General features: G+C 41.4%; 1 protein-coding gene across 4 annotated transcripts in view; it reads left to right on the top strand.

The window, feature by feature from the left end:
- LOC117446995 (chemokine-like protein TAFA-1) overlaps nt 1-27,617 on the top strand; it is a 132,612-nt gene that overhangs the window by 65,075 nt on the left and 39,920 nt on the right. The window lies entirely within an intron of this gene.

Here is a 27,617-nt window from a genome sequence, read left to right as displayed (position 1 = left end):
TGCATCAGTCGAAAAATAGATTTGAGGTGGCGGTCTAAACAAGGCCAGAGTGTAAACAGTTGCTTTAAATACCCAAGGTGAATCCAAGGTGGTACCCCACAGTCCACTGTTGTCTGCAGGGTAATGAGCTAGCATGATTGATCAGAGGCTGCCCAGGGACATCGGCTGGAGTCTGGACAGTAATGCTCAGCGCCCAGCACGGGACCGCCATCAGAGGGCAGCCGTACTCGGACGCAAGCTGCAGGGATGTCCTGCACCACACTGCTCCCTACATCAGCATTTAAGAGCAAGATGATGGAATAAATCCCACATACTGTTTTTCTTTGTTTTGAAGGTTTTGCCTATTATGCTGTCTAGCATACTGTAATGTGCTCACCGAAGTGTTAGTGGCTATGATGTGGCGGTGTATTGTGCTGTAATGTTTTTCATTTTCCAGAAGAACGTGGTAATTGCATGGAGCCACAGCTAATAACAGCTGTGGAGAATGTTAGAGGAAAAACATATTTGTCTTTGTTTACTTTGTTAGCTTTCTTCTGGCCCTTTTTTTTCTTCACCATTTTGGGTTTGTTCCCCCACTGTTGTTTTCACACTTGTATTGTGTTGGTCTCTGGAGTCTGGATACATGGCACAGTAAGATTGCCTCTAAACGGACTGCTGGTCTCTCCTGGTAGAAGATGGAGCTTGCCTGGTCACACATCCCCAGCTGAGTGACAATAAAGCTGGGTAGCTAGGGAGGACAATATGACAGGAAGCAGGAGGCTGTGAATATGGATGGAGGTGCCACTTGGAAGGTGTTGTTGGTTTGGTTGGAGAGGAAGAGGAGGAGAGCCGGGGAGCATTGTGAGGTGGCAGAGCGGACAGCCTGCCTCTGTGTCGGGCTCTCCTCGCTCAAGAGCCCAGTAACGCCAAACCAGCATGGAACATCCAAAAACGTTACCGCTTAGTGACCGCTCAGCACAGGACTAGACATCTGATGGGTGACATGGCCAAGCAGAATGGAGTGTAACTAAGAGTAGATGCTACATAAAGATAGCCACCATATATATATATATATAACACCTCAAGATAATGATTAAATGGCTCTGATACAAATGTCAGCTCAAATACAAATCTAAGTTGTTGGGAAAATTCTGAATGTACTCTTCCAATATAATAATAATAATAATACATTTCATTTCGAAGCGCTTTTCCAGGTGCTCAAAGACGCTTTACAGTGGTGATAAAACATGATAAAATAGAATTTAAAAATGTATAAGAACATGATAAAATAACATTTAAAAGTTATTAAAACAGCAACACAGCATAATTCACAGATTAAAAGCCAGTCTGAAGAGGTGTGTCTTGGTCAGTGTTTTGAAAGTGGGGGGGTCAGTGCAGTCTCTGATGTGTATCAATATCAGAGTAGCACATGATGACATGATGAAATGCCCAACTGTAAATGCGTACATGACGATGTATGATTACCCAGAAGAGCGTCAGGAGTCAGGACACTGTTTTAGGGATATGATAGCTATGTCACAATGATTAACATGATGATTCAGCCTTTAACCCTTCTCTTGCATTTCGGGTCAAAAGTGACCGAATGACTTTTGTTTTAATCATAAATATTGTGTTTTTCATCCAATTGCCTCAATACCTTACAGTATGTTATCCTCCACACTAGGCAACAGTGAAACACCCATGATGTTCTCGGTCAGAATTGACCGCCATAGAAAATGAATGGGTATGAGTGTATTATGTTCATCCTGCAGATGGAAAACATCTATACATACACACACACACACACACGTTATGGGAACCTCTCCCTTTCTCGCGCTGTATGATACAATGTATCATACCTTCTCACAGATGAGAGCTCCGTGCCCCTTGAGAAACACAAACCTCTCACTTTCTCGCGCTAAATGCGCCTCCCGTACTGGCTCTCAAGCAGTTATCTTTGTGCCTTGCTCACATTTGACTCATTGACACAATGAGCAGGCGACCGATTAGGCGATTTTCTGTACGAGAGGCTCTGGACACATTTTTTGAACCAGATGAAGAGGAGATTGAACCAGATGAAGAGGATAGAGGAAGATGTCTCAGAAATGGAAGACAACAGCGATCCAGACTATGAGCCTACAACAGACCAGGGAGAGGCACCTGAGGGAGAGGCACCTGAGGGAGAGGTCCCTGAGATAGAAGCCCGAGGTGACATTCCACAATTTTGCATTGCCAACTATGTGCGTGAACACACACACACACACACACGCACATGCACACGCACGCACGCACACACACACGTGCACGCATGTTCTCTTATGGTATATTTCTCTTTCAATAAATGTTCGTTGAGGAAAACAGTATCAGTGTCTTATTTTATATTCATCACAGTGAATGCTGAACTTGATGGGCCCACCGGTGGGTCCGGACCATGACATGAAACACTGGCTTGCTTGTATCAAATCAATACATCCCGTATATCATTGGAACGGGAAGAATCTCAGCTACAACACTAACTAAAGCATTTTCCAGTAAACACAGCCTACATGGCAAACATTTGTATAATATACAGTAATGTAAAATAAGCACTATCTTTGAACTTACTGCAAGAAATAATATGAAATTCACCCCTGGTGTCTTTCTGTCTGTCACCCCTTGATTCTACTTGCTTTGACTGTTCAAATGAGATGTCAACCATCAGAATTGGATAAGGGGTTCCAGAGATATCACTGTGCAAAACACACCGGTCAATTTTGATCGAAAATAGCATGGGAAGGGGGTATGACCTAACGCAAGAGAAGGGCTATGGAGATAGACATATGACGAGCAAGATCATTTCTGACGTGGGTCTTAGCTAATCTAAACAAAACATTGTATACTGCTTTGAACCGGGATTCCTGCAACTTGTGACTGAATAACACCCTCTCTTGTATATCAGCATCTGAAGGACACTGTTTTAGTTTAGTTTAGGACAGTGCACATTAATCCACATTGCTGTAAATGAGCCGTATTAGCCAGCAGGCTAATTGTCAATTGTTGTCCTTGGCAAGATGTTAAATGACCACAACAAGACTAGAACAATAAAAACATAATGTTCAGGAACTAGTTGTACCAAATGCTCTGTATATGATGACTACTTCCATTCTTGCAAGGATTAATAAATACATGTATCCTGATATTGAAGCTCAAGCCGGTGACGAGTGATATTCTTGTAACATAAGTCTACACTGGAAAGGTTGATTTTCCCATAAAAATCACTGATCTGTGGGTTATTGCTGCAACCCACAGATCAGTGCCTCAGTGACAACATGTTTATAAGTGGTTTTTACTGCTGATGATACACTGCCGTGCCTTGAATCCAGTTATATTTCTGAAAAAGATTAATTGCCAATGATGTAGGTTTTAACAATGACAGAAAGGTTACGATAATGTCTCGGCTCACTGCCCCGGCTTTGGTTGAGATCTTTGTGGATATTGTGTTATTGAAGATATATCTGGGATCTGTTGATCGAAGCTTCCTAGAATCCATCAGCAAACCCTGAAATTATTGCCACAAGTGATGTCCACCCATGTGACTCGAGAAGAAAAGAGGGTTGGGGGTGAAGGTCGGGAGACGCTGTTACCAGGCGCAATTCAGATGGAGACAATACTGCATTCTGTGTGTGAGTGCATCCATGGGTTCACCGAAGGGTTCCTTTGCTTCTTTTTTTCTATATGATGCTTTTCTTCTTGAAGGTTAATTGAATCTTTTGACCCCAGAAACTCTTTTTCATTCAGGAGAAAAAACATATTAGTTTCACTTCCAGCAAAGAGCAAAAATAGAGGAATTCAAAGCAATGTACCAACATTTTGAAGACATTCTATAGAGTGGCATTTTAGCATTGCATGGTTTCAAACATAGTTTTATAATCCTATACTTTGTGGCACAGAAGTATAACTTTCGCATACAACCCAAGCAGGTAGAAACACTTCCATATGAACATTGGGTTTCTCTGAATTATGCCCCGCTTCGCTACCATCGATCAGCACTTTTGTGTGACGGCAGGAAATAACATCATATTACTAGCCCTTCGCTAATGTTGTTAGCGGATATTGTTCTGAGGCGAAGTGTGGACTTGCCCAATGTGATTAAGCCCTATGATGAATTTGCCCTGTTGTTTGGAGACCGTTAACTGACTAGAATGATTGACTTGAACCCAGAGCCTTCTGGGCATTTATTGATGTTCCCCGAGTGTTATTCCTTTAATGACTGCACTCTGATCATTGCCAGCTTTATGGCTTGAGGGAAGCCAACTTGAGTGAGCAAAGTTAGACTAAATGGAGTTTTAGAGGTTCATGGTCACTCACCATCACAGTTGCTGTACCCACATGTGGTTTGGCAGAGTGTTTATCCCCCTGACTGCTGTTTTCTTTTTATGTTTATAATGACTGTAAGGGCTTTCATATTGGCAAGAGAGAGCCAAATATCTGGAGGCCTCAGTATTTATACAGCTGAGGATGTTAGGTTTCTCCTGGGGAGAGGCCTGGCAGTTTTAGCTAAGACAGAGTGGTCATGAGTCCTCTAGGTTTATTTTTCGCAGCCTCAAGAGGTAAAGGAAAAGAGAGGTCAGTGGGCTGAGAATTACCCATAATCACAGAGAGCAGCCAGAGAAAAGAATCCAGTACACTTTGGTGTGTGTTTGTGTGTACAAGCTATTAGGTTTAAGTCTGTCAATCAGTGGGTTATCTCCGCACTCAAGCAGTCCCAAGAGTCCAACCCTTACCTCTTAAATTGACTCCCCCCGGTCATTTTGACACAGGGCAGCGGAATATAAAGAAACGGAACCATGACAATCCTCCCGAGCAGAAGATGGATAGCAAGTGTATCATGCTCCCCAGGGCCGTTTCTAGCTTTTTGGGGGCCCTATGCAAGATGCTATTTGGGGGCCCTAGTTTTGACAGTTTTTTAACTACAATGGGGGGGGGATTCCGAAGCCTTTAAGATGATCTGTGGAGTTGCATCAATCTGTTACACTTTAATAGGAAAACAGGCTAATTTCACGAAAACCAAGCAATTGAAAATTACAAAAAATGATATTAAAAAGGTAAACAATATTGCTCCTCTATGTCAATAAATGCAAGAGATGCAGCATTTTCTCAACTGTCAGCCCAACGATGATTTGGACTTTATTACCCCAAAAACCCAAGCAACAGCTTTGCTATCATTGCAGTTTAGTTGTGTGTATATCCTACATTGGATTTGGAAGCATATAATGCTTCACCGAACACTCACAGGAGGGGGCTTGGCTGTCTACAAATAAAGACGGCTCATTTTAATTCTCCCCAAATATATTGAGGCTGAACCTGAACTTTGAATTCTCTGCTCCCATCATAATCTTGGCGATCTTGTTAAAATTGTGAATGCAGAATTAAAAATACTATATAACTGGTTTGCAGTTAATAAATTATCCCTTAATGTGGCCAAAACAAATTACATGTTATTCAATACAAAGTCTGAGAGTAGAAATGACTGCATTATACGGATTTGCAATACAGAGATAGAAAAAGTTGGTGCATGTACATTTTTAGGACTGCTTGTTGACGAAAAACTCAATTGGAAGCACTATATAAATTATGTACGTGTTGAGATAGTACAGCTTAAAACAGTACTGATTATGCACAACATTTTCCATAACAAAATGCCTAATAATATTCAAAAGCAGTTCCAAACCACAGCGTGAACATATGAATGTAAAGAAAGTCACTTGAAAATAAGTGTTCAATGTTTATATGCAATTGTGCATATATTATTATTATTATTCATTTGCCAAGTACATGTGTACCAGGGTTTCCGCTAGGATTTTTTCTCGCCGGTCAAATGTCCGGGCAGAATTTATTTTACCGGACTAATTTGAAACTTACCGGTCATATTTCAATAATAATAATAAGAGTTGTGTAGCAGAGTTTCCGTTAGCAGGTAATTACCGGACTATGAGCAGATATGCTTCAGTTTAAAACTCAGTTCACGGGTTTCATTTTTATATTGCTTCAGTTTATAATCGTAACAGATCGAAAAATTCAGATTCATTTTTCAATAAATGATTCCACAAACAACAAACAACATAATTATTACATTCAAACAAACTACTTGTAGTAGATAACGTACATTATTCAGAAGTTTACATCAACTTTGAATAATAACACGGGAGAAACGGAGCCTCTCTTTTCCCCTCTCTCTCCTGACAGCACGTCAGTTTCTCATGCAGCTCCTGCAGCCCGCTAAACAGAGGGCGGGGCTTCAGGTGCTCATGCAGAGCTGCGTGTCTCGGTCAGACTCAGCAGCTGATCTGATCTCTCTCTCGCGTCCGGTTACACTTCACTCGCGTTCATGTCCATATGGATCAGATCCAGCTCTCCTGATCGGCCTTTATAGAGAGCACCGATCAAACTATTAAGAGTGAATATCGGCCGATAATGACCGGCGGCCGATCGATCGGAGCCTCCCTAATTATTACCAGACATTTTGACCGTCAGGTTTTGAATTTACCGGTTTTTTATAAATTTTACCAGCTAAAAACCGGTAATTACCGGCTAACGGAAACCCTGATGTGTACCTATGTATATATTTATATATAGTATTTTAATTTCCAAAAAAAGATAGTTGAAACTGCTATTGACATGTGCAGAAAATGACCCTATATCTAATTTTCGTATATATTAGGGCTGTCAAACGATTAACATTTTTAATCAGATTAATCACAGCTTAAAAATTCATTAATCATGATTGATCACCGTTCGAACTATGTCCAAAATATGCAGTTTCTTTATTGTTGTGGGAATGGAAAGATAAATGAAAGAAGGCGGATATATCCATTTAACATACAGTATCTATGTTTATTATAACATTTGTCTGCGTGTCAAAATGAAAGACAGCCCACACACTTATCAATCATCAAACCGTGGGGTCTTAATTCATTACGTGTTGATTTCTATCAACGGGGGAGTACTTCAGGAAAGTCGACGGAGGGGGGGGGGGGGGGGGGAGTCTCCCTCCGCAGCCGGTTGGCGTAGTTTTGGCACAATTCCATTGTACAGAGTAGACCGATGTTAACAGCAGCCCTGTCTGTGCACACGGAGACCGACTCTGTCGTCCGGTGATCTAACCGCCTTCTGGAAAAGCTTCACAAGTAGTCCTATGTCGGTACGCAAATGCGCTTTGTGACACAAGTGACGGTAAGCATTTCAGATTACGCACATAACTTGCGTACCAGTTATGTGCACCCCTGTACTATAGCAAAAGTATTCTCCGTCGGGACTTCCTGCAACAACACCACACCGTTATCTTGATTCTGATTGGCCAGAAGACATTATAAAAGATGTTCTATTGAGAAGACGATCACTACGTGACAAAACCGTTTCTGGTCTTCGGTATTTCCAGACAAGTGATTACTGAAATCAATCTTACTAACTGCTGTCTGTGCAATTGCCATTGGTGGGATGTATGGGGCGGGCCATTCTGCACATGGATTAATTGCGTTAAATATTTTAACAATTAATTCAAAAAATTAATTACCGCCGTTAACGCGATAATTTTGACAGCATTAATATATATATATATATATATATATATGCATTTATTGTTTTCCTGCCCTAACTTGTATTTCATTTTTTCTCCTGTTTTCTTTATTTCTTTGTACTCCTTCATTTCTATACGTTTTTGACGCAATAATGCCGCTGTATTAGGATGATGCACGGGAGGGCTACTTTCCACAAGCTATGCTTCAGCCCTCCCGCTTCTACTAATTTTGTTCATTTTTGTGTGTATGAATTAAACTTTTTTTGTTTTTCGGATGAATAAAAAAAAGTGGCCGCGGGGGCCCTATGCACCCGCATAGTCCGCCTATAGGAAGAAACCGCCCTGATGCTCCCATCTGCTCACCTGAGTACAGTGTGTACAGCCAAGGTAACAGCTGGTGTGCATGGATAAAATGAACACAGGTTGTTGGGGGGGTAAAAAGATACCATTCATGTGTTGTAATTTCCAAGAAAATCAACAATTTGCTCTGGTTGCCTGTTTGTGGTTGTGTGTTTTTTGATCAATGCCGATCTTCCTCTTTTCTATTTCCTGTTATTTCGCTGCGGTTGTCTCCCTAACAAAAGCATTAAGTGCCTTTTTTTTTTAAAACAGTTATTTGTTCAGCTCATTTTAAGCAATAGAACTTCAGTAGCCAGTTTTGTCAAGCATTGAAGGTGGACACGGAGAACTATTTGGGGCTATTGTTGTGATTTTAGCTGTTAGAATGGACTTTTAATTAAGAGCCCTGTTAAAGAGCCATCTGTGCACTTAAAGTGTTATACAGCAAGTTCAGTTTGTATAACACTGTGAAAAGAAAATATGTCTTGTAAAATAAATGTGTGGATGAATGACTCACATCTTTAATTTTCATTCCATAATATGTTTTTGTTCATTTTTAATAGAATTTATTTTTAATTTTCTCATTTTGACTCTTCAGCTCTGCAATTTGACACAGCAGACTAAAATACCAAGAACAGAATTGTTGCTGTATCTCTAATCTAAAATACACAACATCTATAGAATCTTCTATCTATCTATACTTTCTTGTATCTTTGTAGGTGACTTAAACTCCATAAACAGTGTGTGTTGCCAGCTTTTGCACTCTATATGCTGGTTAATTTCTCACACAACCACATTTTTGTTTAAGAACACTGCCCACATGCTTATGAGCATATGTCCGGCCATTAGTTGCCTGTTCGCCTTCCTGTGGTATACATGTGGTGGAATTGTGGTGATCTCCATCCCACCGCCCACACCCCACACACACATCCACTGAACATCACCACGTCCCAGATGTGTAGTCGCTCACCTGCAGAGGAGAGAGGGTTCGTCGTGGTGCATGTTGATTTTAAACAACACTCGCCATATGCTGACTGCCCACACAGAACAATAAGCTCCTGCCCACCGTTATACTAATATTTAATACGGCACTGCACTCCATGCAGCTATATTGTTTTTATTTACATTATATCTTTTCCCTCACTTTTCTCCAGATGCACATAACATTTCCAATCATCCAGATCTGCTCTTGACCAGGTGGGCTGAACACCCGCTTCATTATAAATTGGAGCCATATGGCCAGGTTTTAGATATGATATACTACATTTACACACAAATAATGAGGTGTATTATACAAATACAAAAACGAGGCACTGTTAAATAAACTTAAACAAGTTTATGTGATTTTCCTGAGCACTGGCCATTGCAGTAAAATCAAAGAACATTTCTAACAGCATGTAAGCCATTCAAAAGCCAAACGCACATTACATTATACTCCAAGGGTGCTTTTAGTAATGGACCGACAGTATTTCTTAAGCACACCAATGTAACCATCAAAATATTATAATGTTTTGAAACATATAATAATTTAACTGCCCATAAGGATATTCATGTGATTGCGTACATTCCTCACATTTTAAATGTGTGTTTCCTAGCTCTGCAAAAAAGAAATGTGCGGACTGTGAAAACCAAATATATATAAATGTGTCTTTGCCATCTTTCTCGAAGTGCTCTCCAACACTCATTATACTTTCTCTTGCCTAAAAGACGAGCAAAAGTCGTAAACATTGGTGAATCCTAGAGATCAATGGGTGCTAAAAAAATAATAATAATAATAACCTTAGATACAAACTAAAGTCTTATTCATATCGCTTCCTGCATGAGGCCCCTTGTAACTGCACAAAGGTAAAAGTAACTGTACATTCATGCTTTAACCTGTATTGTTGTTATATGGTATTGTGTACGATGAATACTATGTGATTAATAGCAGTGAATAACCAACTGCTTGGTGAACTGTGTTGACAGGCATCAGGCTTTAACCCTCCTGTTGTCTTCGTCCCCCCCACCCCTTACTTTGGTGTTCGCGGTCAAATTTGACCGGTCCTGTTTTTACTGCTATTACATTAACACAAAAAACATTAATCATCACCAAATTTCATTTAACACCCTTTCAAACAGTAAATATTGTATCAGACTACTGGTGTACATGAAAAACTGCAGTAAATATACAAAGAATAGACACTGAACATGTATTGCGTGTGCCAGGTGTGATCCATGTGGGGGATGGGCACATAAGAGCGGGAAATGTGTCATTGTTCTGTTTGTGTTTGTGGGTGCCAGGTGTGATTCACATGGGGGGGATTGGGCACATAAGGGGGGGGGGAACACATCCAGAGTATGTGTGTGTGGGTGTTTGTGTGTGTTTTATCTGATCCGGATGGTTGCTAATTCCTTTTCTTTATGGTGGTCATTTTTGACCGGGAACACCATGGCTGTTACAAAGTTGACTAAATCATCCAAAATGCAATGAAAGTGGTGATCGGCAATTTTATATGTTCAAATCTCTACTGTGAAGGATATCATAAAGCCTTAATGCAATCGAATGTAAAACAAAATAGTTATAATTGATGAAAGTTGTAAATCGGTCAGATTTGACCCAAAGACAACAGGAGGTTTAAAGCAAGACTGTCAGTTAGGAGGGCACATTGAGATTGAATACAAGCCATGTGACTGGGGGAAATTATTATTATTTATCAGTGTTTAAATGTGCATTAGTAAACACAGTCCGACCCAATACACAGGCCATTGTTGCATTAAGTCATCGAATGTGACTTTTATTATATATTCCTGAATATTTTACTCAAATGATGAATGCATGTATGCCTAATGATGCACTTGATTAGAATGTATCATAGATGCCGTCATTTTGCTTACTTCCCCTTATCCATAACATATACATATTGTGTGTGCTTTTGCGTTCTGCTCTGTCGCTTTCAATTGTTGCACACACAGCAGGAAGAGTATGGCTACTTTAACAATGTAGGGATTGGAGAATCCATGAATACTTAATAAGTGTCTGGTAAAAAAAGTGATGTAATGGTGATGTAAGCCACTGAAAGCCATTAATCAGAACAGCTAAACCTGAGTCTTGTTTTCCGCTCCAATTCACCTTTAGGGAGTATCCTTATGCGCTACAATGGCGTCTGTATACAACATGGTGAGAGTATGGTTTAATGTGTGCAGCGCAGAGTCCTGCATCGGGTCGGGTACCCGACGGTGACCCGCAAAAAAGGTGATTCGCGGGTGGTATTTTTTCAAACGCTTTTTTCCGGGTTCGGTTCTGGGTAAAACAAAGATGGGTCGGGTCGTGGGTATTGCATAATAAATATATTAAAATAATAATAATTTAGTTTAATGTTTAAATCCTCAGACCTCTCCCCCGCGGGACCGCGCATAATCATAACCTCTGCAGCGCATCAATCTGCTGCTGTGCGCGCCACATTCGAAATGGCTGAGGTGAAGCTCTCTACGGAGAATACAGCATTTTTTATAACACTTCCTCAAGAGCGAAATCCAACGTCTGGGAGGCTTTTGGTGTCATCCTAGAATCTAGATGAAGAAAATAAACATCCCACGTTTTTTGAGACAAATATGCGTGTGTTAATAATTGCACGTTTTCACTGCTCATATATAGGCTATGTCGGGTCGGGTCGCAGAACTAATTGGCAATATGTGCGGGGGGCGGGTTCGGTATTGCGGGTGCGGGTCTTCAAAATCAGACCCGTGCAGGACTCTGGTGTAGCGTGGTACAGAGTGAAGTAGCCACTACACATTTAATTTGAAAGTCTTTTATTTTGTTCTGCAAAGAGCACAAATATATATATTATCACAGTTCGACACACACACACACACACACACACACACACACACACACACACACACACACACACACACCGTGACTTCACTGAAGTGTGTGTTTACGTTCTCTGAACGTATTCACTATACTAACACAGAAACATAATGAACATCTGCATCAACATCCAAACAATAATCATGTCTACCGAATATTGTCACATTAACCAAATCAATTATGTATCTCTTAACTTATTTATCTATTAACTATACACGAGCAGTCCCGGCTCTTTAGACCGACTCATAGTTCTATTCTCCCGCCTCACGCTCGCTCAAGCTAACTAGGCCACCAGTGCTAACTACTGGCTCGCCATTTTCAATACGTTACGTTTGCTGAACAAGTAACGTTCATAAACACTACTACATAAAGTCCAACCGGGATCATAAACTCACACATAACATATTCACTCATCAATTACACAATTCCAACTCTCCGTTCTTACCTGCAAAGAGCAAAAATATATATCTTATCACAGTTCGACGCACACACACACACCGTGACTTCACTCAAGTGTAGTATAGTTGTTAGGTTGGAGGCGGGAATCATAGCCATAGAAGCCCGGCTCCGCATCTTAGAAAGTAACTCAGCTAAAGTAAAGCCCATGTTGGCATGTGCGGACCGGCAAAATGTAGCTCCTCTTAGCCGTCCCCCGGCAACTCCCGAGCAGCAGGGAGGCTGGGTGACTGTTCAGAAGGGGCATAACGCGAAACCCGCAGTTCCCCACCAACCCGTTCACGTATCTAACAGATATTCCCCACTCAGCGAGACACCCGCTGAGAAGCCAACTCTGGTTATTGGTAGCTCTATTATGAGACACGTGAATTTAGAGACCGAAGCCTCCACAGTCACATGCATTCCGGGGGCCAGAGCGGGCGACGTTGAGGCGCATCTTAAACTGCTGGCTAAAGATAAACGTAAATACAGTAGGATTGTTATTCACGTCGGTGGTAATGATGTTCGTTTACGCCAATCAGAATGCACCAAACTTAATGTGGAGTCGGTGTGTAGTTATGCTAAAACAATGTCGGACACCGTAATCTTCTCTGGTCCCCTCCCCAATCTGATCAATGATGACATGTATAGCCGCATGTCATCATTTCAGCGCTGGTTGTCTTGGTGGTGCCCAGCAAACAATGTGGGCTTCGTAAATAATTGGACAGCCTTCTGGGGAAAACCTGGTCTGATTAAGAGAGACGGCATTCACCCTACTTTGAAAGGTGCAGATCTCATTTCGGCAAACATTTCAGGGCTTTGTGGACTTAATCCATGACAAACTGGAGTTGAGACCAGGAGGCAGAGTCGCAGTCTTACACGCTTCTCTGCGCTCTCTCCTAGGCAGTCACCCATAGGAATCCCGAACCCAATAAAATACCCAATATTAGCGGTGTGTGTGTCTGCCCAAGGACAATTTAAGGTAAAACCTAATAGAGGTGTCATACATAATAACCTAATAAAAGTAAATGTAACAACTACTACAGTGCAACAAAACAGGAAGATTAAATGTGGTCTCTTAAACATAAGATCTCTAGCATCTAAAGCAATATTGGTAAATGATTTAATATCAGATTATAATATTGATATATGCTGTCTCACTGAAACTTGGTTGAGACATGAAGAATATGTCAGCATAAATGAGGCCACTCCACCCAGCCATGTCAACACTCATATTGCTCGAGGCACGGGCCGAGGAGGTGGAGTTGCAGCAATCTTTGACTCAAGTTTACTTATCAATACTAAACCAAAATGTAATTATACCTCTTTTGAAAGCCTCGTTTTTAGTCTTACGCATCCGACCTGGAAAACTTTGCAGCCAATCTTATTTGTTACAGTGTATCGTGCACCAGGTCCTTATTCAGAATTCTTATCAGAATTCTCTGAGTTTTTATCAACTTTGGTTCTTAAAACAGACAAAGTAATTATCGTAGGTGACTTTAATATTCATGTTGACGATGATAAAAATAGCCTTACTGTTGCATTTAACTCTATATTAGATTATGTTGGTTTCTGTCAGAGTGTAAATAAACCAACCCACTGTTATAATCACACTCTCGACCTTGTTCTGACTTATGGTATTGAAATTGAGCAACTATTAGTCGAACCGCATAATCCTGCTTTATCCGACCATTTCTTAGTAACTTTTGAAGTACTGTTACTAGACTACAAAGCATTAGTCAAAAGCTCTTGCAGCAGGCCTGACAGGCCTGAGGCAGGAGACTCAGGGAACAAGCGTGTCCAAGGTGCCATTGGGCATCCCGTGCAAGATGGCACCCGTGCCCACCTCTATGGACAAACATTAGTAACTTTTGAAGTACTGTTACTAGACTACAAAGCATTAGTCAAAAGTTCTTGCAGCAGAAACCTATCTGTTAGTGCTATAGCCACATTTAAGGAAGAGATTCAACCAATACTTAACTCGATAGCATGTCTGCATGTAGGGGAGGAAACTTATACAAAATGTACACCACCCCAAATTGATCATGTTGTTGATAGTGCTATAGATGCGCTGCGAATAAAATTAGACTCTGTTGCTCCTTTGAAAAAGAAGAAAATAAAACAACATAGATTAGCTCCATGGCATAATGCCGAAACCCGCAAAATAAAGCAAAAGTCTAGACAACTTGAAAGGATATGGCGTTCCACTAAACTTGAAGAATCTCGTTTAATTTGGCATATTACTCTCGATGAATATAAGAAAGCACTGCGTAAAGCGAGAGCAGCCTACTACTCTTCATTAATAGATGAGAATAAGAATAATGCAAGATTTCTTTTCAGCACTATAGCCAGGCTGACAGAGAGCCACAGCTCGATTGAGCCTTCTATTCCCTTAGCACTCAGTAGTAATGATTTTATGTGCTTTTTTAACGATAAAATTGTTACTCTTAGAAACAAAATTAATGACCTCTTGCCTTCGACCAGTATAGTGTTATCAACAGCTCCCGGAATCGTAAGTTCTAATATTACACTAGATAGTAAACTAGAATGCTTTTCAGCCATTAACCTTGAACAATTACATTCAATGATTCTCTCTTCTAAACCATCAACGTGCATGTTAGACCCAATTCCAACTAAGCTGTTGAAGGAAGTTTTTCCATTAATTAGCACTTCTTTATTAAATATTATGAATATGTCTTTATTATCAGGCTATGTTCCACAATCATTCAAAGTAGCAGTGATAAAACCGCTTCTTAAAAAGCACAACCTCGATCCAGAGGTTTTAGCCAACTATAGACCTATTTCTAATCTTCCGTTCCTCTCAAAAATTATTGAGAAAGCGGGGCGCAAAACAGTTGTGTGATTACTTAAAAAACAATGATTTATTTGAAGATTTTCAGTCTGGCTTTAGAACACATCATAGCACAGAGACAGCTCTGGTTAAAGTCACAAATGATATTCTAATAGCCTCAGACAAGGGACTTGTCTCTATTCTTGTTTTGCTCGATCTTAGTGCTGCATTTGATACTATCGACCATGATATCCTATTGCAAAGACTAGAGCACTTAGTTGGCATACAGGGAACTGCTTTAGGCTGGTTTAGGTCCTATCTATCTGAACGCTCTCAGTTTGTACGTGTTAACGATGAATCTTCCACGCAAACCAAAGTTAGCCATGGAGTGCCACAGGGCTCAGTGCTCGGACCTATTTTGTTCACATTATATATGCTTCCGTTAGGCAATATTATAAGGAATCATTCTGTAAACTTTCATTGTTATGCGGATGATACTCAACTATATTTATCAATCAAGCCTGATGAAATTAATCATCTAAATAAAATTCAAGACTGCCTTAAGGACTTAAAAACGTGGATGACCTTAAACTTTTTGATGTTAAACACGACCAAAACTGAAGTTATTGTACTTGGCCCGAAGAATCTACGAAACAAATTATCTAAAGACATACTAACTATGGATGGCATTAATTTGGCCTCCAGTGAGACTGTAAGGAATCTTGGTGTTATATTTGATCAGGATTTATCCTTTAACGCCCACATAAAATCAATTTCAAGGACCGCCTACTTCCATCTACGTAACATTGCAAAAATCAGGCATATCTTGCCTCAAAACGATGCAGAGAAACTAGTCCATGCATTTGTTACTTCTAGGCTGGATTATTGTAACTCTTTATTATCAGGGAGTACCAAGAAGTCAATCAAGTCGCTTCAGCTGATTCAAAATGCTGCGGCTCGTGTACTAACCAGAGTTAGGAAAAGGGACCACATTACTCCTGTTCTGGCTGCCTTACACTGGCTCCCTATAGAACACAGGATAGAATTTAAAATTCTTCTTCTCGCCTACAAAGCCCTTAATGGGCAGGCGCCATCTTACCTTAAAGAACTCATTATACCCTACTGTCCTACTAGGGCATTGCGTTCCAAGAATGCAGGGTTGTTGGTTGTTCCTAGAATCTTTAAAAGTACAATGGGAGCCAGAGCCTTTTCTTATCAAGCTCCACATTTGTGGAATCAGCTTCCAGTTTGTGTTCGGGCGGCAGACACCCTATCCGTTTTTAAGAGTGCGCTTAAGACCTTCCTTTTTGATAAAGCTTATAGTTAGGGCTGATTAGATTCAGCCCCTAGTTTTGCTGATATAGGCTTAGTTTGTCGGGGGACATCTTACTTCTTCCTTCTCGCTGTCTATACCCGTGTACACTCATGTTCCGATTAACCCAGCTTCCCCAAATGTCTTTCTTTTTGGTGTCTATATACGCTGTGATCCGGAGTCATGGATGATCCTGCGGTCCTGTGTCCTGGATCGCGAGCGCTGGATCTTGAGTCGTGGCTGTGGTCCTGGATCATAGGTCCTGGATGGATATCCTCGTGGATTCATCTTCCTATTATACACACATGCATTTCCAAACATTTGGACTACCTATGTTGCAAATGTATTATCTTTTCAATTTACACACGGCATCTATTGCACGTCTGTCCGTCCTGGGAGAGGGATCCCTCCTCTGTTGCTCTCCCTGAGGTTTCTCCCATTTTTCCCTTTAAACTGGGTTTTCTTTGGAAGTCCTTCCTTGAGGGTCTAAGGACAGAGGGTGTCGTATTGTCATACTGATATTCTGTACACACTGTGAAGACCACTGAGACAAATGTAACATTTGTGATATTGGGCTATATAAATAAACATTGATTGATTGATTGATTGATTGATTGATTGATTGAGTGTGTGTTTACGTTCTCTGAACGTATTCACGCGAGACTTCTCTTTGTCCCCAACACAGTGTAGCGAACGCGCTCTCTGCTGGTCGGAGTTAGACACTACATACTGCTAGATAACTAAATTTTTCAAACAATAAACCAACCATTCCTTATCAGAAAACACACAGACAATTCTCACCACACTCTGAACATGAGCTGTACTAAATGCAAATCATGTTAACCATCTAATTACTAATAATGTAGGTATATCAACCCACTGATGGCTCTGTATGCCACATGTGCTTATTTGTGTCCGTAGTATTTAAGCAAATGAATGCAGACTGTTGATGTAATAAATGGCGTTCCAGGACACAGGGTTTTTGGTATTCACTTTGAATGTCTGCTCAACACTGATGTCAGCCTTTCAACTGTTTGAATAAAACATGGTAGATCCCTCGCTCAGTAATCCTGAGCTCCGCCATACGTTTGCATAATAAGGATCTGAGCCTTAGGTGGGGCTGACAATATCACTTCATGACTCACTGTACGCGCACAGTGGCAATCCTTTGATCCCTATCACTTTGAGAGTTGGATGTGAGCCACACACAGTGGGACAATGGGAGGCGTTTGGCCTCAACCACAGGGGATGCTGATCCATCCCAAAGCAGTGGTGGAAGAATCCTTAGTATTTATTTTTTTTGAAAATACACAGCCGGAAGAAATCTGCCACTTCCTTACAGAGCCCCTCCTCCAACACACACGAACGCGCACATGACCAATGAGGGCACGAGATAAGTTTGTGCCCAGATGGAAGGCTGACAGGCAAGTAGGCCATCCAGTTATTTTAGCCGGGCCGGCTCAGATGATTGGTCGTGCTTTTTACAGCGCTACGGCTTCCACAGATTTTTTGTCAAAGCACTTCAGATATTCCTTGCTATCGGGATGTTAAGAGCATTCCATGGAGTATAACAAAAAGTGTATCTCGAGCCGGTTTCTCAAACGTACTTACCCCACCTTTAATACAATTGTAATTTGTATCACAAGTTTTATGAAATAAAAAAAAAAATAATTAGCTATAACTTTTTAAACTATAACTTTTGTTGACTTTAGAAGAAATCTACAGAAACAAAAAAGTTAGAAAAAAACAGTATCTGGGTTTATAGTTTCTCACCCAAGTCAAGTTTTAATGTTCGGGATGTTAATTGTAACAGATTATCTGTAAACTATTGTATTGCTACTTTTACATTACCACCATATTTTGGTATATTTTTCCACCACTCCTCAATTAAGCCAACTACAGCTGAAAGTGTTTAGTGATTAATGCAACATTCGAGACATTCCAGTTTCTCTCTCCTTTCCATCCTTTCTCCCTCTCCCCCTGCTCCCTTTCTTTCCATCAGTCTCTGTGTCCGCCCATGTTCTGTACTGGCAGACGAGAATGAGACTCCTCCATCCTGTTCGACTCCATTAGGCAGCTAGTGTGCCTCGGTTCACCACAAATCATAATCTGCTCATGGTGAGAGGACCTCTTCAGCGTGGATGGGACTTGACGCCACAGAGTCACATTGAGTTTAGGTGAAGGTGTGTTTTGCTGGTAGAGTGAAACTGAATTATTGGCATGTCACCGCTAACACATATCCTACCCACACTCATGTCAGCCCGTGTACCAAACATGTATCACTTTCTCGCTGTGGATTTGTTAGCACATGGATGAATGCTCTTTCAATCTTTTCTCCTCCTGACACTGATGTCCCCGGGTTGCCGTCTCACCTCAGCATGGGACGGCCGGGGGGTCAGATCTCCCATTGTGCAGACCTTACAGTGGGACACAGGAGGTGTTGTCGGCCACACATGTTGTATCGATAAATCTCGCCTACATTCAGATACGACAGGCCAGCGTGTCATTGCCGCAAAACACTATTCCCCACGTCTCCCGAGTCAGCAAGACGGATATATTGCTGTGCTGCTTTTGTCGAAACTGTTTTATGTGATTTCTCTGTTTTTTTTTTAAGCTTGTCGCGCATTTTCTCCTTGCTGCTAACAAGAATTGCAAGTGATTGACAGAGAGTGCAGAAGGAAGATATTCCAAAGCCAATGAATTGATGATGTGTTTCCTGCCTGTTTTGTCTTTCTTGCTATTAAGCTCTTTCTGTCTTCCAACCTCTAGAACGCCATTATTTGCATGCATGAGTCTTCCGTTCCTCGGTGCTCTTGGGAGGCTCTCACCCAGCCGGTTCATATTTAGGCTCCTGAATGAAACATTCATAACTCAGGTATGCGGTCTAAAAAACAATGGGAGCTGCTGCTTCGGAAAGGCTTGCATCAATCACAAAGCTGGAGAAGCCAAGCATGTAAAGAGATAAAAACAAGCGCACTTGTCAGAGCCATTTGGGCTCACCTCAGTGGGGGGGTGGAGGGTTATGAGTTCCTTAGTGGGATCCACAGGAACTAACAACAACATTTGAATTTTGTAGGACCACCCATGTCTCAGTGGGATTATTATTTTCGTCTCTGCTGGGTTATCTCTTGAATACACAGAGCCACTACAGTCGGGCAGCCTCATGTTCGCTCTGCCTGGTTTATTTTCAGCCTTCAGCTTCTCTCTGTTGTGTAACCTGCCTCTCAGCCCCCGCTATGTTTCTAAACACATTAGTGCTGAATTATGGGTATGCATCATGTAATTATTGAAGAAATGCCCAGAGAAAGGGCTTTCCCGAGAGACTCAACCGTTGTTATTGTTGTTATTATTATCATCATTACTGCCATCAGCTTGTCTGGAGAATAAATATTCCCGCTCTCAACTGTAGGACAATTGCTGATTAATCCGGAACAAACGAGGCCTTGCAATTTCTGCCTCGAAAACAAGCACAAAGAGTTCCTGTGCTCAGCATCTCCCTCTCTCTCACCACATCGACCCTTCTCTGCCCGTCATCCAAAGTGCGGTTTGATCTCTCATCAAACCACAATGTGATAAACCTCCATGGGAAACGTCTCCTTCATCCTTGCTGCTTCATTGTACTCAAACTATTTGATTTAATGTAATAGTGCTTTTCAATTTGTGGTCCAATTGGCCTTGTCAATAATAATAATAATAATGCATTTTATTTATATAGCGCTTTTCACAACTCAAAGACGCTTTACAGCATGGGGGAGGGTAGACAAACAAGGACAGGCAAACAAGTAAGTATAGTAAAATAAAAAAATAAAAAGGAAGTCAAGTGGAAGTTGATTGACAGGGGGGGGGGCTTATGGGTAGACAGAGTTGAAAAGATGTGTTTTGAGGCGGGACTGAAAGACTGTGAGGGACTCAGAGTCGCGGAGATCTTGGGGGAGGGAGTTCCAGAGCCTAGGAGCTGCCACGGAGAAGGCTCTGTCCCCAAAGCTGCAGAGTGTGGATGTGGGAATGGATAGGAGTCCGGCTGCGGTGGATCTGAGGGACCGTGGGGGTTGATAAGGAGTGAGAAGGTTTGTGAGATAAGCGGGGGCCAGATGGTGGAGTGCTTTGTAGGTGACGACCATCATTTTGTAGTTGATGCGATGGGAGACAGGAAGCCAGTGGTCAGTTGCTAGACCCCCTACCTCTGTAAATTACACACCCCTGTGGTAACACACAGAAAAAAATGCAGTTTTGAAGTCTAGTGTAAAGGGGTATCTCATAGGTGTATGCAACTCATGACACTTTCAGTAAGTGGTGAATTTTAGCCTACAGCTCGATGCATGCCTTTTCTCTTTTCCTTGCCCCACTTTCTTTCCGTTTTGAAATATCAGAGACAGCTGCCACATCCAGGTGCGGCTAGGTCGTCTAAAGGCGCTACAGAGAAAGCACAGCCTCAAGGTCTCCTCTGCCAATAAAGAAAGGGAACTGGTGAGAACAAGAAAAATACAATTAGTAAAAGTCTGCTCAGTCACACACACACACATTTGGCAATTCCCGGCTCCCAGAAGAATACACACATTCTCCAAATGGTTTGGCTTAAAAATGCAATTTTGAACAAAGTGAAGCAAAACAGGTTATATTGTACATACTGGAAATGTTTGGTAAGGTGCCAGCTGGTGTATTCAGTCGAGCTCTTCTTCAGAGGAAAATGTGTTCCAAATGAGAGCTGGCGTACAGCTTCAATCAGAAACTGAGGGTAAAGATGGTGTAAAAATAAAGTCAGCAAAAGTCACTGCAATTTCAAGCTCGTCTTAATACACCACTGGCATGCCAAATGTACAGTTATGGGAAAGCATTATTCCTCTATATCCCTTCCCAATGCAACCAGTGAGTAGCACGTACTTATTTCTTACTGACATACTTGTAGCTTATAGGACACTGAGGTCATGTTTTGTGTATATGTTCTGAATATTGAGAGGGTTTAAATAATGTTGGCCACTTTGGAGCAGCCAGTGTATTTCTGAAATCCTTGCTTCAGGCATATTTACAGCGTGTTGCATAAGAAAGGGATCACTCCATGGCCAATATGGAGGAGGAATGATCACAGCGACTATTTGTTTATTGTCTAACGTACCACACCAGAGAATGGTCTTAAGATAGACCTGCGTATATCTCAACCTACCTAACACTAACGGCTGATGAATAACAAAAGAACAGCCATGGACTATTATTACTTAAACAATCATTAATATGCATGTTTTCATATATATACCGCATATGTCATGATGAATAAATACACCCACCCTGTGTTAGCTTCTATTTTGAAAGCCTGAACACCTTAGTCAGCTTCATTGACCGCTGCTATGTTCCTGTTTCCGTGCAGGTTGATGATGCAGGCGGATGTCACCTTAGAAACCACTGTGGGTGTTTGAGTGTTTTTTTTTTTTCCTCCTGGTCTCTGTAACTCTGTGGGGATTTCCTCATTGTGTACTTCTCTCCTAGTTTTGCCTGATAAATGAGCTGCATTTGAATCGAACAAAAAGGCGCAAAGGAAATTGCATCCAATGGTAAAAAAGTTTCTATGCCCTCCTGTTCTTTCAACCCTCACTGCTTTTTGTTCAACTTCTTTGTCGGAAACATCTGAGCGGGATTGGTGAAACGGTCTGGTGGTGCTTTTAGAGTTGGGAAAATATTTTTTTTGGGAGGGGGATCTTTACGAAAATGGAAATGTAAAAATAAAATTAGCACTCGAATACTGTACCTGCTCTCAGAAGAAAGATGCTAGCAATGCCAGAAACAGGCTCATCTTCTAACTGAGACGAAGAAAATGTCTTTCAACCTGCAGCCGCTCTTCTATTCCGAGAACAAAGGAAGCTTTCAGTTGAAGTAGAGTGCTCAGGCGAAAGAGCGAGTGAGAGAAACAGACAGGGAGGAAGAGGAAAGTGAACAAGGCAGTGAGCCCTGTTTGGGAGCCTTCATCTCTCATTGTGTTGTGAGACTGTCCCACAGCTCGGTCTCAGCGATGCCAACTGCTGAGAGGAAAGCCTCCTGCCAAGTGCTGCCTATTGGCTGCCACTCTGAAACAAGATTTCAGACAACATAAAATGGGCCATTTTGCATAATTCTTTTCTGCAGGAGATTTTTTTTTATAAACGGTCAGTATTGAAATCAAACCCTCATTAAAAGCTACCACTTTCGGCCTTTGGACATTAGTGCCTCTGTTATTGTGGCAGTGCCTCTGGATTCAGATGCTAGAACATTGTCAAACTTGCCACTTACTGTTTGAATTCCAGTCGCTTTATTTCACTTCAATTTAAACATGGAATATTATACTTTTGTCACCACTGCAGGTGACCTCCCATAGGGAAAATGATGTTGTGAATAATGACTCAACCGACTGTCGGGACGTTTTATACCGCGGCAGCATTTCTTGCATTACATTCGGTTATCTTTTAGTTATTTTAGTTCACTCCTTTCCTGCAGAAAATGAGTAAAAAAAAATGGAATAGTAGGAAGAAGCGTGTTTTCTAGGGAGCATTTGTGTGTTTATGTTTGTGTGTGCTAATTGCCTCAGTGAAAGGGCAGATTCCTTTGCAGCCAGGAGCTTATCCCTGCGACATAAAAATCAGTAAAAAATCAAATCACTAAATCAGAACTAAAAAGGGTCACCAACATGAGACCTTCATTATACCACAGCCCCATGCAAATGAACCACACTGGCGAACTCTAGTGTTATAAAAAAAAGGAAAAGGTTAGAAGGGGCCCCCGTCCACCTGTCTCCGAGACGTCCTTTTCCAAGGTGAGCTCCCCAGCGCCGTCATAATTGAAAATTAAGTATTTTCCGCGGTGTAATTAAATGGTGACTTTTGAACTCAAATGAGACCTCAGTTGCATATTAAGAGATGAGAGGTCTCGGATCTACTCTCACACACATGCTCACACACACACAAAGGAACAGTGAAGCGCGCACAAATACCGACAACAAGGTAACAAACGGTGACATCTTCTTAATTATCACCCTCCATAAGTCGTTAAATAACAGCCTCCCGCATCACCTTTCGATTTCAACAGCACATAAGTTCACCGAATATCTCGCTTATTTTTAATGAATGATCAGATGGCGCCATAAAGGTGGTGAAGACGCTCTGCTGCACTTCAGGGACTTGTTCTCTGAGTTCTGTTTGAGAACATTTAAAAAAAGTTGTTCGTCAGTGTGACTTTAATGAAAGCCATTTCTATTTAAAACACCCTATTTCTGTAGGACAAACGGTTAAGGCTTCACCATGGATATTTTCACAAGCTTTCATTTTGTGGACAGGCACACAAAGGGTCCCCGCTCCGCAGCTTAATTGAAACAGATTAGTCGGGGAAAAGGCTTCCGGACCAACTTTTAAAAGTGCTCACAAAGTCATATTATTCTCATTTGCTGACCACTTGCCACCTAATGTCTCCGTTCCAATTATCTCACTCCGCAGAGAAGTGTGAAATACTTCTATTACTTTCACTCTTATAGATTGTTAATGAATTAAAGTGGGGGATAGTTTGATATGTGGAACAGAGAGAGAAAAATGCTGCGAGCACTTTCCCATTCCAACAAATGGAATCATCAATGGGGTTTGTTTAGTATAAATCTTTTAGCAATGTTAATATAAATATGATTAATGATTATGGATGCAGCCCTTTTTATTCATACATAATTACCCATTACTTTGAAAGGGCTCTCCTAAATCATTCATCTCATTTCCGATTGATTGTCTTACAGTATATTGCTTTTCAAATCTTTATCGGCCAAGTTAAAATCTCTTATTGTACACAAAATAACAAAGTGGTGATCAAAATACCTCTAAAGTCATACTTGTACTCACTGGAATATTGAATTTGCCCTGCGTTGAGTTACATGTGTGTGACTATAATGGTGGATGGACTGCAGTTTAGCAATAGCAACATTTAACCTCACAGAATCCCAACGCTCACAATAATCCCTTTACACAAACTGGGAGGGGAGTGTTATGCGGGATGCTTTGAGCTCAGCAGTGGTTTAAATTGATTAGCACGCAGTGTCTCCAACAACCAGAGAGGAGGTCTGCATTTAAAAGAAAATCACAACGGCTCTTAATCTTGGCCCTGGACGAGGGCAGAGCCGAGGCAATCGATAGCATTAGAATGTAGTTCTTAGCCCCACTTATCGTTGTCTCTTTCTGTAACATAAGGAGCGGTGAGAACACGAGTCTTAAATAGGCTCAGTGCATGATTCAGGCCAGATGTCAGAGAGCTATATGGTGATGTCAGGAAATATGGTCCGGCCCGCGGCGGCTCGGGGAGCGCTTAGCGAAACAGCGGCCATTCAACCGAGTCTCCCTGGCTGCTTCGGAGATTGAGTGAAATCTTTTGAAATCGACTGGATTTTGGACCAAAGTGTTTTTCCTGCAGCTCAACCTTATTCACAGACTGCATGGGAAATATTTCAATGACATATTACACTTCATTTTGTATCTCTCGCCTCTGTCCACTGCTGTATATAGCCGCCTGCGCACCAGGGATAAATCACTTCCCAGCCAGCTTATTACGTGAAATGAAGGAATTCATCATGGTGACAGTCTGCCGTTGCGAGGCGTTGGCTGTGATTTATCTGGGAGAAATTGATTGATTCATTAACACTGAGTGAACAGTGCTTTGCAGCGGGGGCAGCGCAGCTTACCTTGCCGCATGCCGCTGTACGTGTTGTCGGAACACATCTGTGGTTTGGGGGTCTTAGCTGGGGCGTCCACTGTATCAGCATACACAAGTTCCTAAGTGGCCAGCTCATTACCTAGCCCATCTAGTCAGTGGTCCGCAGCTGGGAGAAGAACGGAGCACTCTTTAATTAGTTCTTCTATGTCTTCCAGCGTATTGGAGAATACCTTATAAAACGATAAGGCGTTATTATTTAACAGAGCTTTCCTCCGAGACATGGCAACGTGAAGAGCACGTAGGCTACAAGGCTGAATTACTTCTGCTCGCATGGCTGGCGCCAGGCTAACACTGAGTTATATATGACAGTTATGAATAACCTTTACAGTACTGTATATGCAACGATCAATAGTTAAAGCTATGCTTGAGTGAGTTGAGAAATGTGTTAACTGTGTGTTGCACACTAATGAGGAAACTGTGTCATTCCAAAGATTGCGGTTTTCTTAAATGCAGGACGGGAACAATGGGTGCTTAAGGAGAGATTTGACGGATTATTTTAAATGGGTAAAGTAGAGTTTTTTTCTCTCTACTCCTTTAGTAGCACAAAGTCCTTCCATTTAATTGCATTAGTGATTAAGTGTTGATCTTAATTCCTGGCAGCCAGATTGAGCATCAATAGTTTTGCGATTTAAATTAGTCAGGTATTCCTAAGAGAATGGCCCATATTCATGTTTGTTTTTATCTCTTAAATCAAGAGCACGGAGATACAGCGGGAAAGTTCTTCCGCGTCCTCTTAGAAAAGTTTTAGCAGCATGTTGTGACGGGGTCAGCGAGAGACCTAGTCTTGTTGAAGAAAGGAGAGAAAGGGATGTGCCTCTTTTAAAGAGTTATATAAAGAGACACAACAGTATGGCGTGCTTGCTGGCTGGCAACCTGCTCCATCCGTCTGTTTATCTCACTTCGTTTTCCTCCGTCTTTTTCCATCTTCTTCATCTGCCGCTCACATGGGACTCGGCTGAAGATTATATTATAGATCCGTTGATAGATTTTAGGATAAATGAATTCACCATTAAATTGATTAGATGTTCACTTGGAACACTAGCAGAAGGGAGTGATGTTGATGCCAGATTGCTAAATGGTATTCCTACATTTCATATTTGTATAAACCTGTTTACACTAGGGACAAGAGGGAACCAGCCTTTCCCTGTTGAGATTGTTCCAACCGGAAAATGTTTGGTGTATTTTGCTCCTGGCATTAGTCAACCAGCTGGCCCACTACGTTGGTCCAGCCTGAAATATGTAGTAGACAGATTTCCATGAACTCTTTGTTTTTATGCAAAACGAATGACTTTTCCTTCAACCTCAGCTAATTAGCATGGATTGTGTAGGCGTCTCAAAGTGCGGCTGCTCTTTTAGTTTACGTATGTGCGCCAGTGCAAAGTGCAAAAGGGCTGGGGAATCGGCGTGTGTGATGATTAATACATACACTCTCAGCCAGACACATCTCTGGGCTCATCGCTCGGAAACAGCTGCGCCAATCATAGGGAAGCATGACAACAATACCTGAACAAAGGAACACACTAATCATATGGTGTCTGTGTGGTGCCGAGCGACACCGTGTGAACACGCAGGACCACAAACTGCAACCAGAAGCAGATGGGGTCCTTTTTTCATTTCATGTGGACAATGATGATGAAAATAAGTAACACAAATCTTAATATGATTGACTGTATACAAACATGTGTTTTAGTTCTCCTCTGTCACATAATAAATGGTGCCATCGCATTGTCAATAGTGATATAACAACATTTGCACGCCTAAGTATTTAAAAAATGAAACCTTAAATGCTGCTTTTTGCTAAATCAAGTTGGAAAGGAGGCACAGACAAATAAGATGTATGAGCTGTCATAATCCAACCTGTACTTTATAAACACGATCAAGATAAAACGGAAGCGTCATATACCTGCGTAAGTGTGTGTGATTATTTATAACAGCTCTGGGTCATTTGCATGTGATTTTAATCAAGATAAACACAGTTCTCGTGTGTCGTCGCATACTTTTATTGGCCATGACATAAGTGTATTAACTAGAGTAAATCTAATAACTGTGACATCATAGCAACAAGGTAAGACAGGAAAGAAACACATTTACCGTTACAAATACACATCATGGCCAAAACTACGACTGAAATGACCAAGGTAATATCAAACCTTAATTTCCTTTTTAATGTTTCACTTGGTTCAGAGTAAAAGAGGCATTTCTGCTGCGATACATTGATAACAGGAACATTTAATTCTGTACATTTTGAGTAAGAGCTTGTATTGCTCTCACGTTACAAACCCCCTGCTTACAAAGGTTTAGGCATCAAAACAACTGGGAAAGATTAAGGCAACAAATGTGTTTAGGTTCAAAATAACTGCCAAAGAAGTTGCGCTAGGCTAGGCTAGGCTAGGCTAGGCAAGGCAAGGCAAGGCAAGGCAAGGCAAGGCAAGGCAAGGCAAGGCAAGGCAAGGCAAGGCAAGGCAAGGCAAGGCAAGGCAAGGCAATTTATAGCACCTTTCAGCACCAGGCAATTCAAGGTGCTTTACAAAAATGAAAGACATTCAGACAAAGGCATTTAAAAACAGTAAAAGATAATAAAAGAAACATTAAAAGAAAAAATTAGGGGACAATTAAGTCATAATTTTGGTTGGAATAAATAAACAAG

This window comes from Pseudochaenichthys georgianus, chromosome 5, assembly GCF_902827115.2.
Source record: "Pseudochaenichthys georgianus chromosome 5, fPseGeo1.2, whole genome shotgun sequence".
Classification (NCBI taxonomy): Eukaryota; Metazoa; Chordata; class Actinopteri; order Perciformes; family Channichthyidae; genus Pseudochaenichthys; species Pseudochaenichthys georgianus.
This window is presented reverse-complemented; position numbering and strand designations above follow the sequence as displayed.